The 20232-nt window shown below is 46.8% G+C and overlaps 1 protein-coding gene across 3 annotated transcripts in view; it reads left to right on the top strand.

Moving 5' to 3' along the window:
* NKD1 (NKD inhibitor of WNT signaling pathway 1) overlaps positions 1 to 20232 on the top strand; it is a 119092-nt gene that overhangs the window by 46659 nt on the left and 52201 nt on the right. The window lies entirely within an intron of this gene.

The raw sequence follows: 20232 nt of genomic DNA, 5'->3' as shown, positions 1-20232 counted from the left end.
CGCTGTAAGATGAATAGTTTTGCTTTTAGAAAGGGCCGGATGACAAATGCAGGCAGTAATGCCTAGGAACAGAAGCAGAAGGCCTGGATAATGTCTGGGTGAATTAACAACAGGGGAGAAGAAATAATGACTAGTTCTCCAGGTGTTGTATTGATTGTGCTAGCTAGCTTGGGATACTGGGCAGGGGGAGTGGCAGTGAGTTTGAGGGCAGGGGTTCCAGAAGAAAAGAGGCGGGTAGAGAAGGGTTAAGAACTCCTTCCTGCCTACTGATTTTCCCTTGTAAATTTTATCATTTCCCTCCCAACCCAAAAGGCGAGAAGGGGGTTAAGCATACTTTCCTGCCTGCTGGCTCTCCCTTGCAAATGCCATCCTCTTACCACGCCCCCTTTTGTATGGGAAAAATAATAAGTAGGAAGGAGTGCTTAACCCTTCTCCACCTGCCTCTATCTGTTCGCAGTTCCTGCCCCCTCTCATGTAGTGTCCTTAGTTTGCTAGTGCAGTCAGCAGTGTTCTAAGCTAGCTTTTGTGTTAGCAGCTGGAAGTTGGGAATTCTGTGTTTATTGATGAACTGGTTGCTCCCTTCGAAATTCTTTCAGTGCTGTTACTTAATTTTCAACATTCTTATTGGAACAAAGTTTGATAACGTAACCACTGGTGGTGCTATATTTTTGAATGAGGGATGTGTTCCATCCTACCTGGGGAGCCCCTCATAAATTTGAGGCCAGTGGATCCGCCCAGTGTTGGCTCTAGGCTTTTGGACAATTGGGGAAGGCAATTCATCGGACCCTCTCCCTTCCCACTGGCTCCTCCTCCTTGTCATCATTGCCACTTTCTGCTTGCTTGCTTGCTTGCCATACACAGAGCCAATGGTGTAGCAGGTAGTGGCATCTACTGCTCCACCTACATCAGCACTGTTGTCAAGGGTGTAGTGACAGGCAGGGGGAAAGCAGGTTGCAGTGGTGATGGAGGCTCTTGTCCAGGGGTGTATGGAGCAGGTCCAGGGGACTCTTGTGTGTGTGTGTGTGTGTGTGTGTGTGTGAGAGAGAGAGAGAGAGAGAGAGAGAGAGAGAGAGAGTCTGACTCCTGCTAGGCTGTGGCCTCTTGGAAGATGCCCAATAGTGCCAGTCCTGGTGCTGTCCTGGGTCTGTTGCGTACTTTGTTTGTGCTGGTTTTTTGAGTGATGTTCAGAGGCTGCCTCCCAGGCAAATGAAATCCCTTCACATCTCTTGGTTTCTCAGTGCACACATCCCTCTCTAGTAGAAACCAGAGCATTGTCTGTGGAGCTCCGCAATTTCACCATTTCATTTTTGTTTGTTGAAGAGATGTGCTCTTCATCCCTGTTCCACACCAGCATACTTTGGTGGTCATATACCATGCTAGTCCTTCTCAGAGTAGACACATGAAGTCAATGGTCATAACTAGCTTAGGTTCATTAATTTCAGTGGATCTGCTTTGAAAAGGGTTTACTGTAGATGGACGCAACCCTAGAATTCAGAATATCTCTCAGACTTGCTTGCACTGTGATAGGAAGCGCCAATCTGTGGGATATTCTGTTCAGCCTCTGGTTTCCTTTTCACCAAGGTTAGAGCATACCATTCTACAGACAGCTTAGTGGGGAAAATGAGGGCTACCTTTGCTTACTAGCAGTTTCAGTGGGATTTCAAATCTTGCTCTGGAGCAAGCAGCGTATGATCAACTTGGCTTGATGCTGCAGGGGACGCTATAATTCAACTAGTGTGCCGTGGCACCCTGGGGTGCCTTGAATTATGGTCAGGAGTTTGGCAACACTGGCCTCTGTCCTTCTTTCCTTTCCTCCCTCCTCGGATGCCCTTTTGCGTCTCTGCCTCCCAAAGGCTTGCACAGCTGTTGCAGCAGTCTTGGCTATAAGCTCTGCAGGTGAATGGTGCCTCTGGAGCTGGCTAGGGGTGCTTCCCTGGCCCCTGTGGGACAGTGTGAGGAGGCACCTCTCTTTGGGGCAGAGACCAGGGGCAGCAGCTGCAGCTGTCCAAGGGACTCCCAAGGAGAGGGGAGAGGAGAAGAGACTGAGGGAATACTCCACAAGGGAGGGTGTTTGAAAAAGGGTGAGAGGTTGCCAGATCTGCAGGCAAGAGGTGACACAACTGGGCTCCTGAGCCCCACAGGGGTGCTGCAGAAAGAATGTAGTTGGTCAAGGAAGCCGTGGACTCAAAAAGGTTGAAAACCTCTGTACGATAATGGTTATTTTTCTATATACTATATATGCATTGGCCCGCTGTCACAGTGGTGATGGATCACGCATGCTCCATGGTGAGGGAAGCATTGGAGGCAGGCAGGTGGGGTGGGTGGGCGGGCAAGTCTTGAAGTTGTGGGACATGCAAGAGGTGGTGTGTGAGTGAACTACGCATCTAGCAACGGAGCTGAAGCGTTTAACATCTCGGAGGGAGCCGGTTAGCAATAAAATGTTGGCAGGCACCTATGCACATAAACTGGCACATGCAACTATTATGTATGTATTCTATTTATTTTATTTTTATTATTTTGGTGATACATATTCTTTTGTTTGCCCATGTGAGAGAGACCGCTCTAAGGATGGCAGAAGTGCAAAAGAAACGCAAGTAGGGTCCCTGAGGAAGAAGAGCCAAGGGACATAGAACCCAGATTCTTCTCCTGCCTGTTGAGTTTCTGTTGGTTTTCTTCAGCAGTGATGTTTCAAGAGCAGGAATTTTAGCAGAAGTTTTGGAGGCTGCCATAGGGGATGATGGGTTTGTTGTTGTTGTTGTTGCATGCACTTTGTGTTTCTTCTGTGATCCTTTTGGGCTACTATACCGCACCTTGTATAAGTTACCATAAGCTCAGAAGCCTCCAGAAGACTGTAGCAGCTTCTGCGACCAAGAGCTACAGGTCCTTGCAGATAGTCCTCCTTTCAATACTGTCACCCAGTGCTGCTTGCTCACTTACCGTATCTTCCAGCAGTGCTGGCTTCTTCTGGTAGAATAAAGTCGCTGGAACTTTATTTCTCTAATGTTAGTAGATCCCAGGCCCTATAACAGAATGCGAACGTGAGCAGAGGTGGCAGGCAGTGGCGCTCAGCAAGAAGGCACTCACTACAGTTACCTATTCATGTTGATTCTGACAACTGCCACTGCAGTCACCAGGATGCTCCCAAATGGGTGGTGGAGAGTTCACACTGCTACATGAACCAGATCTAGGGTTCTTAATGTTATGGATTATAATAAAAATCATTGTTGTTTCAGTTATATTTGCTCTTTGATTGGGATCTGCCTTAATTCTGAAGAGAGAGTACAGAAATGCATGGTATTGAGTATGTACATAATTGCACTTTGGAGAAAATAATTACAATTACAGTATTGATATGTTGCGGTAGTTTCCCCCCCCCCAAATTGAAAATATTTGCCTATTCAATGCATGCTTATTTACCTGGGGATAAGTCCCTCTGTACTCCGTAGAACTTGCTTCTGAGTAAATGTGAATAAGATTGGGCTGTAAACCTTTTAAAAGCATTAGCTAACTGAATAGCCACAGGGGCATCATGTTTATTTAACACTGTTAATTGTTCTTCTGCTTTAATAGTTAATTATAGAATTAATTGTCTATGGCTGTGGTATCATTGACTGATCTAACCCCTATGGAATTTGATAGAAAATGTAACCATCCTTAACTATGAATTAGAATCTTCCCTTTCTGGCTTCAACCTCTCACCCGGTTTCCCCTTTTTAATACAGTATTATGAATCTGTCCAGTGCCTGATTTACAGCTGGGTCTTTGACTCCTTGCCTCAAACAAGGGAAGCCTGTTCAAACTTTCTGTGGGTGGGGAGTAGCCTTTTCTTTTGGTCTTGTTATAGCAAACGCAGACATCTCCTGGCAGATGTCACTGCATCAGGTTGCAGCAGGGGAGAAGGGATGCAGGGCCACTCCTGTCAGCACTGCTGAGAGATCAGAAACTTTTTGGCACCCCCTTTTCTTGATCTTTTCTACCCTTCCCCAGCTGGTTAGTAGAAGAATTTGCAGCTAAGACCTTGAACCCGAGTTTGTGCGTTTCCTCCTCCATTCCAGTGCATTTTCCTTTTGTGCTGTGTTCTTTTTAGATTACAAGCCTAAGGGCAAGGATTTTCTTTCTTTGCTAGTAAGTTATTCTCAGATACTTTTATTGCGCCTTAATGACTAACCAGTTTATTCCATTTAGTTTTTACCAACACAACATGGAAACTTACCACCACGTACTGTCGGAAGCCATTTGGATGCTTCTGAAATACTAGTTCCTGGAAACCATGGGAAGGGGGAGAGTGCTCATGTGTTTGGGTCTTGCTTGTGGGTTTCCCACAGGCATCCGGTTGGCCACTATGGGGACAGTATCCTGGACTCAGTAGAGGGACCATTGGCTTGACACAGCCAGGCTCTTGCATTCTTATGTTAAACTGTCTGGAGGGACTTTAAAGGATGTGTTTGTTTTATATTAAAGACAAAGCCCAAGTCTTACAATGGGAGGGTTTTTTCTCCTGTGCCAACTTCTGTTCTTGAGGGACCTGCATAGTGTGTGTTTCTGCTGTGCCAGGGCAGTAACTTCTTTGCAGCTGAATGGAGCTCCCTCAACCTCTTCTGCTCTTTCACTTGGGGGGGGGGAAGGGAGAGAGAGAGTCTAGGCTTGCAAACAGCACTGGCATGCCCATAACACCTGCCAGATTTGCATATCATCCTCTCTTGGCTCAAGCCTGCAGTGTGGAGTTGGCACAGGAACTGTGGAGAAGCAGGGTTAGTGTTTTGATTGCACGCCAGAGCTAGATACTGAAATAGGCAGCGGGACCGGATCCAGTAATTGTTGGCCTCGGATCAATGAAAACTGTCGTTAGGCCAGTAAATCGTGTGGTATGTAGGCTTAGTTCTATATATCATCTTCAGGCTGGTGTCACCCTGACTCCAGTACGAGAACATTATCAACATATCATCAAGTCTGCCAGGAGCTCTTTTCTTACTTTTTGCCCCTTTGATTTGCATCCGCTCTCTTCTTAAATTTCACATAGGTCAGTTTTGACAGCTTGCTGGAGGAGCAGCATTCCAGGGGGGCGGGGTGGGGAGTGGACTGCTTCCCTCTTAGGTTTAAAACAGATCCATCCGGGGCAAGAGGAGGAGACTTAATTTAGCACCAAATGGCCATGTTTGAACTTGAGGGGCCGTAGTGTCAGGACTCCAAAGAGTGTGGGCTGGAGGCAGTGGTTCAGGAGAGTCACCCCGGAGAGGGGACCACTGATTTATGGGGTTTGCAAGGCAGGAGCCAGGGAAAAGGGAAGAGGCAGGGCAGTCCGAGATAGAAGAAGGCGCTCCTGGTGTAGCAGAAGAAGAGGGGGCTGTTCAGCCAACAGATGGGTCAAGAGACTCCCCACTTTCCCTTGCCCTGCTGTCTCCTAGAACCAGGAGGGGATTCAAGCAGGAAGTGCAGCAATGACTACTATGCAGGAGAAGTCTCAGGTTTTGGGTGAATAACCCATCAGAAGAGGGTGATATAAACCAAACAGTGGGGTCTCCCCATTGCTGCAACTTCTTCATAGCTCCTAGACCTTTGGGCAGTTGCCTAGAGGCTAGAAGTGTGTGTGTGTGTGTGTGTGTGTGTGTGTGTGTGTGTGTGTGTGTCCAGGGCACTGTGGAAGCTGCTGTAAGCGCTTTTCTTGTCAATAAGGAGTTAACTATCAGAAATGTGCCTTTCTTGGATAGGGAGGGCCAGGAAAACATAGTTAATTCATATGTTCTGGCATCTACTGAGACTCACTGTGTGGCATGACATCATTGCACGGTACATTTTTCCACTCATGGCTTATGTCACTGGCTGCCACAGGCTTGGGTAAGGGGACTCAAAGGTCATGCCATATCATGCAACAGAGAGAATCAGTGTGGTGTAACGGTTAGAGCGCTGGGCTAAGACCTTGGAGACCGGGGTTCAAATCCCTACTCTGCCATGAATCCCACTGGGTGATCTTAGGCCTTTCTCTCTCTCTGTCGAAGCTACCTCACTGGGCTGTTGTGAAGATAAAATGGAGAGGGGGGGTGAAGTGTGTATGCTGCCTTGAGCTCTTGAGAAAAGGTGGAATATAAACAAACATTTTTTTGCTGTAGTCCAGGGGCAGCCAAACTGATGCTCTGATTCCTACCACCCAGGTGGGGTGACAGCCCAAGCAAGGTGAGGCCAGGTTATCTAGGATGGCAGGGCTGGAGTCAGCACCTAGAAAGGAGATCAAGGTGTAATAAGATCAGGACCATGGATAGTGCAGTGAGGTCAAATGCCCAAGTTGTCTCATTGATGGGCTGGAGTCTCTGCCTGAGGTTTATAGCAGGGCTTGGTAGTCCTTGACTGGAGGCTTCACCCTCTGAGTGCTGCGTCCTGGTCTGTTAAAGGGCAAGTAGCTTTTCCTGCAGCCATTGACTCCTTTGTAGTTATTGGGTTCTCAGCTGTGGGTATCTCTCCTCAAAGTATTCTTATTCTCACTTCATTTATGAATCTCTTCCTACAAAGCATCTCAAACTGAAATTACCTGCAGATGTTGAATGCCAATGAGGACAGGAAAATAGTGGTCATCCCATAGAGTCTGTTCGGGAAGGGCACTGTGGTCAATAGTATCAACATCTGCTGAGAGTTCAAGTAAGAACAACAGATTCTCTCTCCCCACCCCCGTCCTCTCCTGAGTTCTTGTGCAGACGGTGGACTCACCACCTGAAACTGGTGTCAGAGATGTCTTCTCAGGGAAGTGGGCTCTGCTACCCGCAGACCCACATAGAGAGGACCACAGAGTAGATCCATCTTATTAGAGCAGTGGCTGCTGAAGGACTCCAAGAAATCCAGATCTGGGACCATGGCACCAATGTTGTTGAACTCCAACTCCCATCAACCCAAGCCAGCCACCAGTTGTAGCTGGTGGACCCTGTATTGTCTGCCTCTATTGAAGACAACTTGAGGAAGAAGAGAGGAAACTGGGCAAGCAGCTGCCATTTCCAGTGCCTATGGTACCATCACATCTGGCCCTTTCTGACAACCTGTGGCATGTTCTGAAGCAAAGTCTACCAGCAGTTTAAAGCTTTTTACTACAGAGGTTTTGCTACAGAGAGGCAAAAGTTTCCGGTCAATGCTAACATTTTTTTAAAACAAACTCAACCCTCTCCAAAATGTAGGCTTCTGTGGAGATCCCTCACTTGCCAAAATCCCCATGTTTTAAATAAAAGCTTATTGCAGTTACATGACCACAGAAAGCATTTCAAACCAGTAAACCACTAAATCAGATTGGAACTGTGTGAACTGCAAAAACAAGACAAGCCAGCATGAGGTGGGTTGTTTGTTCCTTTTAACACACACACACACACACACACACACACACACACACACACACACAATTATTATTATTATTATTATTATTATTATTATTATTGTTATTAATTATAGCACAATCCTCATGATCTGTTTTCTGCTTGAGCCCAACCTTGAAGGAAATCAGCCCTGAGTGCTCAGTGGAAGGACAGATCGTGAAGCTGAGGCTCCAATACTTTGGCCACCTCATGAGAAGAGAAGTCTCCCTGGAAAAGACCCTGATGTTGGGAAAGATTGAGGGCACTAGGAGAAGGGGACGACAGAGGACGAGATGGTTGGACAGTGTTCTCGAAGTTACGAACATGAGTTTGACCAAACTGTGGGAGGCAGTGGAAGACAGGAGTGCCTGGTGTGCTCTGGTCCATGGGGTCACAAAGAGTGGGACACGACTAAACGACTAAACAACAAACAACAACAACATGATCTGTTTTCTGCTTGAGCCCAACCTGAGAGTAGGCCCTAAACCGGGGAAGGGGGTGGTGCTGAGGGCCAAATGTGGCCCTCTGATCATCTGTGTCTGGCTCTCTGGACTTTGCTCAGGCTGCACTCCTCACTGGCCCTGTTATGCACCACAAGTGTTTTCAGCTGGCTGGACTGTTTATTTGAACTGAAAGACTGCCTCTTCCTGGCCTGCATGCAGGATAGAGGTGTGTGTGCAGAAAACAGCTGTACAAACATAAAATTTATGCTTGTTGCTCCACCCACTTTTGTCTCTGGCCCCAGCCACCACTAGCATGCAGCCCTTGAAAGGATACCCAGAGGGAAATGTGGCCCTTGGGGTAAAAGATTGTCTTCTACATTGGGCATAATCTGTTGTTTTCCTCCCCTGAGCTGAAGGCCAGCCGCCATGTTGAGTTCAATGGAGGAGGTTGGCTGAACTGAGGAGGTGGATGAAGGGCAGGTCAAAGGGCACCAAGTGATGCAGGAACCTTGCTTAAATCTTGACAGATGGTCTACGCTTAAATATCTCTAGTAGAGAGAGGGGAGCGGAAAGAGAGAGACCGCCACCCCGTGAAGCAATCAAGCAGCTTCCGCCATTAGGAAGGTTTCTCTTAAAAGTTTGGCTGAAATCTGCTTCCTTGCAATTCCCGCCCATTAGTTCTAGGCCAATCTTCTGGAGCCACAGAGAAACAAGTCTCCTCCATATAAATAATAAGATTCCCCATTGGCTCATCCCTTGGAAGGAATGTTTGGTAACTTTACAGTAGTAGCGGGATAAAAGAAGGAATCTCCTTTGTACACTACTGCAGTGTCCCAAATTATAGTGCTTGCTTCTAAGGATGCCTCATTCGTATTTGCTTTGAAGTCATACCTACATCTTGTCTGTGTCTCTTTGACTGTGTGTAGACTGATGACTCCAGTTCACCTAAATATCTCTCTCTCTCTCTCTCTCTCTCTCTCTCTCTCTCTCTCTCTCTCTCTCTCTCTCTAGTAGACAGTTCCCACCACTCTCTTTTGGCTGTGAGACAAAGTACAGGTCCCCAAAACAGAAACAAGGAGAGAAAACGCTTGACATTCTCTGGACTCGTAGACAGAGGGCAAAGTGAGTGCTTGTCCAATCTGTTGAGCGCTTAATGACGTTCATTAGCCTAATACACAGTAGGCAGAAGTGCCCTCATGCCTTTGATCACTCAAGTGGTCCTTCCAGTTAAGACTTTGGGAGCCAAAAACAGGCTCTTTCATCATAGGGGCTTTTCCCTGGCTTCTGTACTGATCAGAGGCACAGGTGTCCATCCCAGTGGAGAGAGAGAAAAGGAAGGGGATGTTCTGGTCTAAGAGTTGTTTTAACCGACTGAGCTTATATAGGTGGTTGATTCAGGGCAATGATTTTCAATCCACATCTCCATCCCCCCCATCATTAGATACAGGTATAATTTTATTTTTATTAAAACATTTCCATCCTCATTGTGCAAAAACCACCAGGGCATCTTGCACTGTTTAAAATAACAATATAATAAAAAGCAGTACAAAACAGTTGGCCAAGGATGCCCAGGATCAGCAGTGAAAGCCTAATATAATGCATTTTCTGCCACACACAGGAAAAGCTTGCAGAAATAAAACATTCAGGATATTTGCCAGAGTTTCCCAGCTCACTGTCTGAAGGTGTATCTTCAGTATAATTTATGGAGATAATTTGTTCTGGATTAGTATACTCCTTAATGCTCTTCAACAACCCTACTTGGAGTTTATGGGTGCCATGAGCACGCTGCGACTTTTAAACAGCAATTCATAGGGAATAAGTGAAAGATACAAAATTTTGGGTTGATAGTGTCATTGTATGGTTTAGTCACCAGGTGGCACTGAACTTAATTGTATGTGGGTAGAGTCAGATGCAATCCGCCACCATTTCCCCTCCCAATAAGCCCTTTTCTAACAATGCTGTATTATAACGTGTTGTTTTGCAGGTTGGCCGCCACGAGAAGCCCCACTGGTAAGGCTTCCCCGTTCACTCCCATCCATCCTGCAGTGACCTCCCAGTTTTCTTGTCTACAAATGGGGTGGCAAAATGAGAGGCACATGTTTAGGTTAGCCGTAGTTTCACAGCTGGTTGGTTCCAGAATTTTTGGGACACAAATTTGCGTAAAGCTTGCATTTGCTAATTTATATGTACAAATGCGAATTTAGAAATCATTGCTACAGTTTATACAGGACCTGACAGCCCTTTGAATAGTGGGTGCCTTCTTTGTAAAATAGGACACATAGCCACTCTAGAGGATGGGAAGGCTGGACATTTGTTAAGGCTCCAAGACTAGCAGAGGCCCCGCCACCCTAACATGCTTATCATTTCCATGTTTGCAACCTAAGAATTCTCAGCCTGTTCCAGGTCGGGATCCCCTACCAAAAGTGCTGTGCCCAAGAGCCCACCTTAAAAGCCAGCACTGCATAGTTGTTCAGAGTCAGCCTTTACACACCAGGTGCCTTCCAGAAGTTTTGAACTACAATTCCTATTGGCCCCAGACATCTCGTTGGCCGCTATGAGAACAGGATCCTGGACTAGATGGGCCATTGGCCTGGTCCAGAAAGGCTCTTCTTACATTCTATGGGAACTGCATTCTAAAAAAAATGGAGCCAGGGGTAATCAACATAGCATCTTCCAGACGTTGTTGGACTCCAACCCCCACCATCCTTGGCCAGTGCAGCACAATGGAAAGGGATGGTAGGAGTTGTAGTTCAACAGCATCAGGAGGGTACCACATTGGCCACTCATCATGATCTGCAAGGGCTGTAGCTCAGGTGTAGAACCATCTACCTTGCATGCAGAAGGTACCATGTTCAATCCCTAGCCTCTCTAGGTAGAGCTGGGAGAGTTCCCTGCTTAAAACCAGGGAGAACGGCTGCCAGTCTGTATAGACAATACTGAGATAGATAGACCAGTGGTCTAACTCAGATAGCTGTCTTATATGAAGTCCTTATGGATGTTTCCAGGTTGGCAAAAGCTGTTCTAAGCATTGATCGCACCCATCTTCCAATTCTGGTCGATCCTTTCCAGGTTTCATATCCAAGGAAATGAGTTTTTCTTTCTTTTCACTTTGCGCCCTACTTATTTTGTTTTACTTTTTGTGGCTGTCCTCCTCCCTCCCACCTCCTTTCAGCAACTTGGTTGATCCTCTCCCCTTCTCCTACCCCCTCCAAGCCCCTCCTCAATTCTGCACATTGCTGGCTGCATATAGAACCCCCTGCTTAGCTTTAGCTGAGAGAAAATCAACTGCTCACAATTTCCCTCTGACAACTCGTAAGAGAGCAAACATTTCCGAAGAGCTGAGAGTGTAGAAATTCAATCAGCGGCAGGAGAAGAAGATGAAGAAGAGGAGGGAAAACCCTACTGTGTTGCTCAGCTTTGCTTAGTGCTACAGCTCCCTGCTGGGCAGCAAAGCAATCCAGTTACAATAAATCCTTAAGAGCGAAGTCATTTGGGTAAAAGGAAAAACAAAAGCTGGTTTATACAAACTGATTGAAGTCAGGCCCTCCCCCCCTCCCCCAACTTCCCAATGAAAAAGGGAGTCAAGGCACTGACTTCCTTGATAATTTAAAGAGGAGATTGGCTCCTTTCATCTTCCTTTAAGGGCGGGGCTCTTAATGTTGTATTTGTTCAGGAACGTGAAGACTTTTCAAGTGAAGTTAAATGTCTGCCACTTTGATGTCGGGAAGTGTTGTTGGCGCTTGCTCGCATTTAGGGAAGCGATGAGTAGGAACAGTGTTTCTCTAACTTCATGAAATTTGCACTGCGGCCCCTAAAACTTTCCTTCCATTGTCTCCTTCTGTGCTATCCTAAGTGGAAGAATCTCATTGGATATACCTGTTTGGCTCCTCCAGTTGCTTCTCTTCTTGTCCTCCTGCCTCCAGTGCGCCAGCCTCTTTCCATGCTTAGCATCCTCATTATCTTTCGGCTTTTTGCTGTGCTGCCACCATCCAGAGCATGGGCTATGTAGCAATGCCCATAGCTCAGTGGCAGGGCATTTGCTTCGCATGCAGAGGGTCCCATGTTCCATTCCCAGCATCTCCCAACTAGGCTTAGGAATATCCCTCTCTGAAACCCTGGAGCACCATTGTCTGTCAGCATAGACCAGCCTTCCCCAATCAGGTGGACCTCTAGATGCTTTAGGCCAGGCATAGGCAACCTTGGCCCTCCAGATGTTTTGGGACTACAACTCCCATGATCCCTAGCTAACAGGACCAGTGGCCAGGGATGATGGGGATTGTAGTCCCAAAACATCTGGAGGGCCAAGTTTGCCTATGCCTGCTTTGGGCCATTGCTGTCCGAAAGGTAGGGGGATAGCTCCTTCTATACGAAACCCAGCAAATTTGAAAAGCAAACCTTATATTCAGTTGTATCATTAAGCGGAAAACTACCGTACCTGAGCTGGCCCATTGGTTCCTCCCACCCCATACATGCTGAAAAGGCGTCAATAATGCAAACAGAGATGAGAGCAAGGACCATGTGTTGTGGTGCTTGAAAGATTTTAAATCGCCTGAAGGAAAGTCCATTTTTTATTCTTCTTCTCATCCTCAGTTCTGAGAAACAACACTGCATCTTCAGCTCTTCTGAGGAGAGGAGAGTGATGATGTGCGTTCCTCAACAAAAGTGACACTTTATAATTAAAGGATTTTTAGTCAGTCTGTTAATTGATCAGTTGAATTTGAATAAAATGTGCACGGACGTGGCCAGACCTTTTTATTTTTAGAGCTTTTTGAGGAGGAATGGGTGCTTTTTCATAGCGTGGTCCCAAGGGGTGGGGGGAGCTGGAAAAGCAAAATAGAGAGACAAGCATGTCTTCAACTCACTGTCCTGAAAATATGTCAAGGTAATGCTTCCCTCTTAGGCAAGGAACAAACTCATCAAAAGGAAGAAAATCCAGAAAGGGGTGTGCTTATCACCACACTTTGGGGAACATCTAATCTGATCTAAAGCAAGGATGGGGAACCTTGTAGCCTCTTTGATGTTGCTGGACCACAGCTCCCATTATCTACCACACCATTGACCATGCTGACTGGGGCTGAGTTTAGTATCTGATTGGCCGCAAATTTTCCTATCTCATACCTAATGTATCAAATAACACTCCATATTTCCATAATCGGACCACAAATTTCCGAGCAGTGGTTTGTGGTGGTGGTGGACTTAGTATGAGATTATTCCTGCTTTTTGGTGTTGCTATGTCATTCTTCACTCAAAACAACAGATGAAACAGTCATCAACAAGAGTGGAAAAGTGGCCCTGTTACCGCCGATGAACTTTACTTATATAGACTTGGCAGTTGTTGTTGACCTGGTCTCTTATTAGATACTTTGAAATTTCTGTGACATTTCTTGTAAAAAAATAAGGAAAAAAGAAAGCACTGAATGCATTTTGATGTCTCAAATTTCAACCCAGGAAGCTTGTTCCGCCTCCTCAACTTTAAACAGTATTTGTGGATTGGGCAGAGAGAATGAGGGTTGGTACAGCTGCTACAAGTTGGTGAGATATTAAGATCCGTTGATAGACAGTTTATATGGAATAGCCTTTAGATGCCTTTTGCCCACATGTTCCTTTGACCACCACTCTTCCTGCTATGGCCTTAATGGCTAAGATGGATGCTTTGTGCTTGTGGAGAGGCGTCAGTGGGGCAGAGCCTGGGCTGTAATTAGTTTTCTCTCTTTCCTGCCTCCCCCAACACTTTTATTTGGGTCTTTTATATCTGTACAAATATAGGACAGGCGCCAAGTCTGAAGGATGCTGCTGATCGAGGTGGTGCGAGATGCAGAACCCTACTGTTTCAAACTCTGTGATCAGAGATGTCTTGATCTTGCAGACCTCGCACAGGCAAGCCTCCCACCGATTTCAAGGGCAGATTGGCCAGCGTCTGAACAGGAAGAAAAGGATGAAAGTTCTGCCCGGCCATGCAGTTTGATACCCCCCACTGGGAAACTGATGTAATCTTTATTTTTCTTCTCCCCACCCCCTAAAGCCCTGTCAGCAGCTCTTGGTGATTCCTGGGACTGGTTTTGGACCAAACAGAAAAGCAGACTGCTGCTGTCCATTTTTTTAAAGCACCGGCATTCTCTGCAAGTCTTACTTTAGTTCTATTTTATTTCTTTTTACTAGGAACAGCAGCCCCACAAGTTTTAGCTGTTGTTGGCCTTTGTTTGGGGCTGCAGTCACCCTGACATTTCCTGTCTTCTTTGGCCACATGCAGAGGTCTTAGAGAAGTGGATTGGACCAGGGCTAGGAGATGCTCAGAAGTGGCAAGAACCTTTTATCCAAGTGCTTCAAAACAATTCATACAGTTGGAGTGAGTATTGCAGGCCATCGACTCCCAACAGTAGGAAGTGCCATGACATGGTGACAGAGCATCAGCCTTGCATTCAGGAGGTTGCAGGTTCAATCCCTGGCACCTCCAGGTAGTGCTGGGAGAAATTTTGTGCCTGAAATGCTGGAGAGTGACTGCCAGCCAGTGTACACAGTGCTGAGGTAGATGGGCCAGTGGTCTAACTCAGGCATCCCCAAACTTCGGCCCTCCAGATGTTTTGGACTACAATTCCCATCTTCCCCAACCACTGGTCCTGTTAGCTAGGGATCATGGGAGCTGTAGGCCAAAGCATCTGGAGGGCCGCAGTTTGGGGATGCCTGGTCTAACTCAATATAAAGTGGCTCTCTATGTCTGAAGGCACCTTTTGACAGAGGCAATCCTTTGTGCATTTACTCAGAAGTGAGTCCCATTGTGTTCAGTGTGGCTTACTCCCAGTTAAGTAACAGAACAAAAGTGAACCTTTAAATGGCGTAATTTAATTACTGAGGGGGTGAAGAAAGAGATTTTGAGAACTACGTTCTGCGAGGCACATACTTAACCTATCTTAACACAGATTACTTTCTTCTCAACAGTCTTTAACCACTGTTAGGCAGTGAAGATTTTGTCAACTCTCATGCAATTTGAGTCTTTGTCAGCGGATTGCAAGTATGAAACCCAAGTGCAATAGTTTTAATTACAGGTTAATTAACTTGGAATATGAGTGGTAGTCTTGTGTGTGTGTGGCGCAGAGCTTTACATGGATGGCAGGGCGGGCCCAGGGCCGGCAAATTGAGGTGGCAAGGTCCACAGGGGCAGCAGATCCAGCCTCCAATTAATCCAGTCTCGCCCTCTTCTGCTTCCATGGTGGCAGCACCAACTGTGGTGTGCTCCTTGGAGACTAGATCTGACGCCTCCTCGGCAGCCCCCACTCATTGCGACCTCTGCAGCAGCCTCTTGGTGAATATGAGGCATTGCTGGCCTCCTCCGTCCCTTGTTCCCGATGTAAGTCTTTACTCACCTATTCTTCTCTGATGGAGGGGGGAGCCTTTTGTGGTACTGCTCAGGTGCTGGCCCTGATGGATGGTGTGAAAGTAGCCAGACTCCAACAATATATGGAGGGCCACTGGTTCTCCACCCTGATGGTAAGGGTAAAGCATATGCATCTATTTACTTACAGGGGTAATGTTCTGTGCAAACATTTGGCCTTTCTCCTCTCTCTCTCCACCCCAGTACCTCACATGTTCCCTGAACTACATAAATTCTTGGAATATATTAGTTGTAATGAGTTATGTGGGCATGGTTTCCCCCCTCCCCTTCTTCTTTGAAACTTCATGGCATTAACATCTGTTAGCTTTTAAGAGAGCAGAGATGCAGAAAACAGGGCTGGTGGTGGAGGGGGAACCGGGGTGGAGAGCAGGAGCAGAGATATTAAATTCTCTAGTAGGAAGTCTTGGTTTCAAAGTCTGAGGGTGGGGAGTTGGGATCGGCTAAACTTTTTTGTGTTTTAATGTGGTTCCTTTTAAGAAAATGCAGATGGCAGACCAGTCCTTGTACTGAAAAGCGCTCCTCTCTCTCTCTCTCTCTCTCTCTCTCTCTCTCTCTCTCTCTCTCTCTCTCTCTCTCTCTCTGTGTGTGTGTGTGTGTGTGTGTGTGTGTGTGCTGAATTGCTGGCTTGAAAGAACTTTGGAGAATCTTTTAAGAGGAAGCCTGACACAATGCAGTTGCTCCAGGAATGCTCCAGGAATGTTCCTTAATTTTGAAGGGGGCCAGCTGAAATGGGTCATTTCGAACAAGAGAGCTTCTATAGCACACCCTATGTTGTTTAGGCATTCATACATGGGAGTTTCAAACCGAACTGAACATCTTGACCAGGGCTGCCTCCAAGTCTGCTGGAGCCCTCTTGTGTTCCTCCAGTGGGCCATCATGCTGGAATTTCACTGTTGGCCTCCTCCTCCTCCTCCTCCTCCTCCTCCTCCTCCTCCTCCTCCTGGTAGCCATGGTCTATCTTGGCAGACTTTTCCATTGGCTTTTCTCCTCTGACTGGCATTGGACAGCTGCCATTTTAATTTCCACACAGTTACTCTGGTGAAGCTGAATGCTGGAAGATTCAGGACAGATAAAAGAAAGTACTTCCTCATTCAGGGCATTGTTAAACCCTGGAACTCACTCTCACAGGAGGAAATGATGGCTGCCAACTTGGATGGCTTTAGAAGAGGACTGGGCAAAATCATGGAGGAGAGGGCTATCAATGGCTACTAGAGCCATGATGCTTGCTGTATGTTCGGTCTCCACGGTCAGAGGCAGTAATGCTTCTTAATACCATTTGCTAGAAATTGCAGGAGGGGAGAGTGCCCTTTTGCTCAGGTCCTGCTTGCAGGCTTTAAATGGAAGTGTCTGGTTGGCCATTGTGAGAACAGGATGCTGGACCGGATGTGCCATTGGCCTGATCCATCAGGCTCTTCTTATATTCTTATGTAGTATCTCTGGGACACGTCATAATTTCCCACAAAGGTGGCCAGCTTTAGGTGATCCAGATTTAATTATTTGTGTAAAGATGTGGAGTTGGGAAATATCAGTAGCAACCCTTGGCACTGGAGCACCTGCCTGGGAATGCCATATGGTGGCACTTTGCCTGACAAGGGACCCCAGGTGATAGTCTTTGGATCTGTGTGCAGCTGCCCTTCGTCGTAAGTCACTGGATTGCAGGTTGATGCATTGCCCTTCAAACTGTTTTCTGATCCCACCCATCCAGGCTGGCCATTGGATCTTTCAGGGCAGGAAGAAGTATGAAAGAGCTTCCTGGTTCATTTAAGTCTTCCTGGGCATTGAGGAACCTGTGGCTTTCCAGAGAACGTTGGCATGGCCACTTTGTTGTGGATGCTGGGAGTTATAGTCTGGCAACATCTGGAAGGTACTAGATTCCCCATCCCTTCCATATCCTTTCCTGCATCTTGCTTTGCCCTTTGGTCTTGATTCCTGGCACTAATTCTCTGACACCATCCCTGTCTCGTCTCAGATCATTGCCTCTGGCTCAGCTCTGCTGTAACATTTGTCCCAATAATGCACACATGCTTGTTGTAACTAGAAAAAGGGGTTCACAACTTGTCAAAAAAGCCTGTGATCTCCTTTCAATATCTCCTGGTGGAATGATTCATTCCACCCAAGGGCTGTAGCTAATGGGTAGAGCATCTGCTTTGGATGAAAAATGTCCTAGAATGCCCTGGGATCTCCAGTTAGAGCTGGGAGAGAACCCTGTCAGAAATCCTGGAGAGATGCTGGCAGCTGGTGTAAACAATACTGAGCTAAGCGGACTAGCTAGGTACAAGGTAGATTGCTATGTAATTATTTATCTTGTTTCTATCCCACTTGCCTTCCGTGGAACTCGTGGTACCCTGATCAGACACTGACCAGACCCATTGCTGCAACTTTCACATTTAGATGTTATAAGAGGGCTTCAAACATTTGTGGCAGGTGTTTGGAGGCAGTCAGGGCAAAACAGAAAAGGCTGCCCCTCCACTGCCCCCCCATCTCCTCCTTCACCCCCTGCTGCCACCCCACCACTGCCTGAGGCAGTCCAGGCAAGCCCTGGCACACCGAAGGTGGTGGTGGGGTAGGCAGTGGAGGAGGAGGAAGAGGTAGGCCACAAGTGTGGGAGGTGGTGAGCAGTATAATCCTGCCCCCCCATCTCCTACCCCTCCCAGCTGATATTCAGAGAACATGTCAGCAGGACATGTGGGCCAGTGGCTCTCTCCAAAGCTTCAGACCAGATGTCTTTCCCAGCCCTACCCTGGGGATGCCAGGGATTAAACCTGGGACTTTCTGCATGCAAAGCTGATATTCTGGCCCTGAGCTACGGCCCTTCTTCAATAGTGTCCTGTCTGTAAAAAAACAAAACAAAACACCATAGTAGTGAAATCTGGAATTCAAGCATGGCTGTTTAGCTCCTTTCAAGCTTGTGTGCCAGTATAGCTTTTGTCTTCTCCATCCTTTTCGTCTCAGCTTTCTCTCCCACCGGCTCAGGGCAGCTGCCTTGCATATTTCTAAACGTAGGAGGGGAGGGGTAGGAGAGGGGGGGGAAATACTCTTATGTCTTTTCAAGTTATTGATGTTCCTGTTTCATGCTGGGATCACTCTTGGTCTGGATGGGTCGAACAAGCTGATGATGTAAAGATTTTTGTGTGTGGAGGGGGGGTTGTATTCCCTCCTTCTCTACCCCCCCCAACTCCCTGTGCAGCTTCCTGTCCCATTGAAATCCTGAGCTGCTCTGGAAAGGAGGGTGTTGACATACCTGGGCTTGCAGATTGGGGACAGGAACTCCAGGAGTGGGAGAAAGGGAGGGTGGATATTGCTGCCTGTGGAATGCAAAGCCATCTGTTCAACCAGCACCCTCTGCTGACAGATTTATGGAGCAATGTTACCCTGCCTCTTGGAGGTTGCACACCTGTGTTTCGTTGCAAGGGAGGGGGGGAACCAGGGCTAAACAGCATTTGCAAAGGGCTTGTCCCCTTACAGGGGTGAAGGAAACAGGATATATCATTGCAGCCTACCAACAGTATGATGTGAGAATAGATCGCACCGTGTGGAGGGTTCCTGCTGCACATTGTGGCTAGTCACTTAATGCTGCCAAGAGAAGCCTGGATAAACAGTTGTGTTATCCTCTCAAGTTCTACTGTTGTTCTACCCACCCAGTCTCCACTTAATCTGTTTCCCCACCCCACCCCTGGTCTGGCAAATCTGCAAATGCTACTAGTCTTCTCTTGGGCAATAGCCAAATATTGACCTTTTCTGTATGACTCTCCAGGTGTGATTCCTACCCCCCCCCCGCCTCCCAGGCAGGTACCTGTACTACCCAGTTGTTTTGGACTCCCCTCCAGTCTCGCTGCCTGCCTTCCATTCCTTGGCCTGGCCTCTTGCCACGAGCATTTCAGCTCTGGCTCCATTCCACCAGGGCTCTTTGATCAATGCCAGGACTGTTTGCTTCTGGCTGCGTCCAGTGTAGGCAGAACATCTCTCTCTTGCCGTCGTACTGCTCCCCCTCTTCTGCTAGCTTGCTTCTAACAGGTGGGGCGACCCGGAAGCCTGCCCCCAATCCTCTCGGTCTCTTCGCCCTCCCAGCTCGGAGAGAGGGCCCTGTTTCCTGTGTGTTTTTAACTGTTTTTGATTATCTTATATGAAAAATCACCTTGGGACGGTGCTTTAGATGGCAATTAATAAATCAAGGGCAATAATCATAATATAGTTTAAAAGGCTGAGGACAGGTGGGTTGTGCAGAAATTATTTTGCTGTTTATTTAAGAATGTTGCAGAATAGTGTTGTGGGTAGCAGCTTCCTAGTGTTGCCTAGGGGCCCCGATTCAGGGAAATTTAAGTTTGACAGTGTAACCTTATATATGTCTATTCAGAAGTAAATCAGTGAGTTCACAGGGGCTTATCATTCCCAGGTGAGTAGCACTGTAGCCTCAGCCCCATTAGTTTTGATGGAACCCTAGTGCAACTTGTTTCCCTCTGGATCGGGGCCTTGGTGCATCTTCATAAAGAGGGTGCCGGGTTAATTTATCAATGGCAGCATATGGGCCCGTGCAGCTTCCTCCTCCATTAATAAATAAACATTTCCTCCTTATGGTTCTTAGCATAATAGTAGCATATATTGTCTGGCTGCCCGCACAGCCCTATTAAATAAATGTCTGTCTATCAGAGATAATGCATGCCATAATCAGACTGGCATGAAGGAGCAAATTTAATTGACAGCTGATGACTTCTAGCTGTCTAGCTGTGTCACTGAAATTTACAAAGGCTGCCACGGTCTTTTTAGGGGGGAGGGTATTCAGTTAGTGGGCCACTAATATACATGCATTGCTGCTCTTACAAAGTCAGTCAAACCACTGCTTGGAAGTTGTGGTTATTAAATAAAAATCATCCGGGGGGGCAGGCAGAAATAAATAAAAAAATAAGAATGGCTGGCAAAACATGACTTAATTCTGAGCATACACTTAACCTCAATAATAATAATAATAATAATAAAAACAGAAAGTCTGAATTGTCAATAATTATGAGCTTGCTACCTACATGAACTTAAAGCAATGCAAAAAGTGATAAGCAAGAGCTCTGTGGTGTTGCTT

Source organism: Zootoca vivipara, chromosome 6, assembly GCF_963506605.1.
Source record: "Zootoca vivipara chromosome 6, rZooViv1.1, whole genome shotgun sequence".
Taxonomy (NCBI): Eukaryota; Metazoa; Chordata; class Lepidosauria; order Squamata; family Lacertidae; genus Zootoca; species Zootoca vivipara.
The sequence above is the reverse complement of the archived record's forward strand: the minus strand, read 5'-3'. Positions and strand labels throughout refer to the sequence as shown.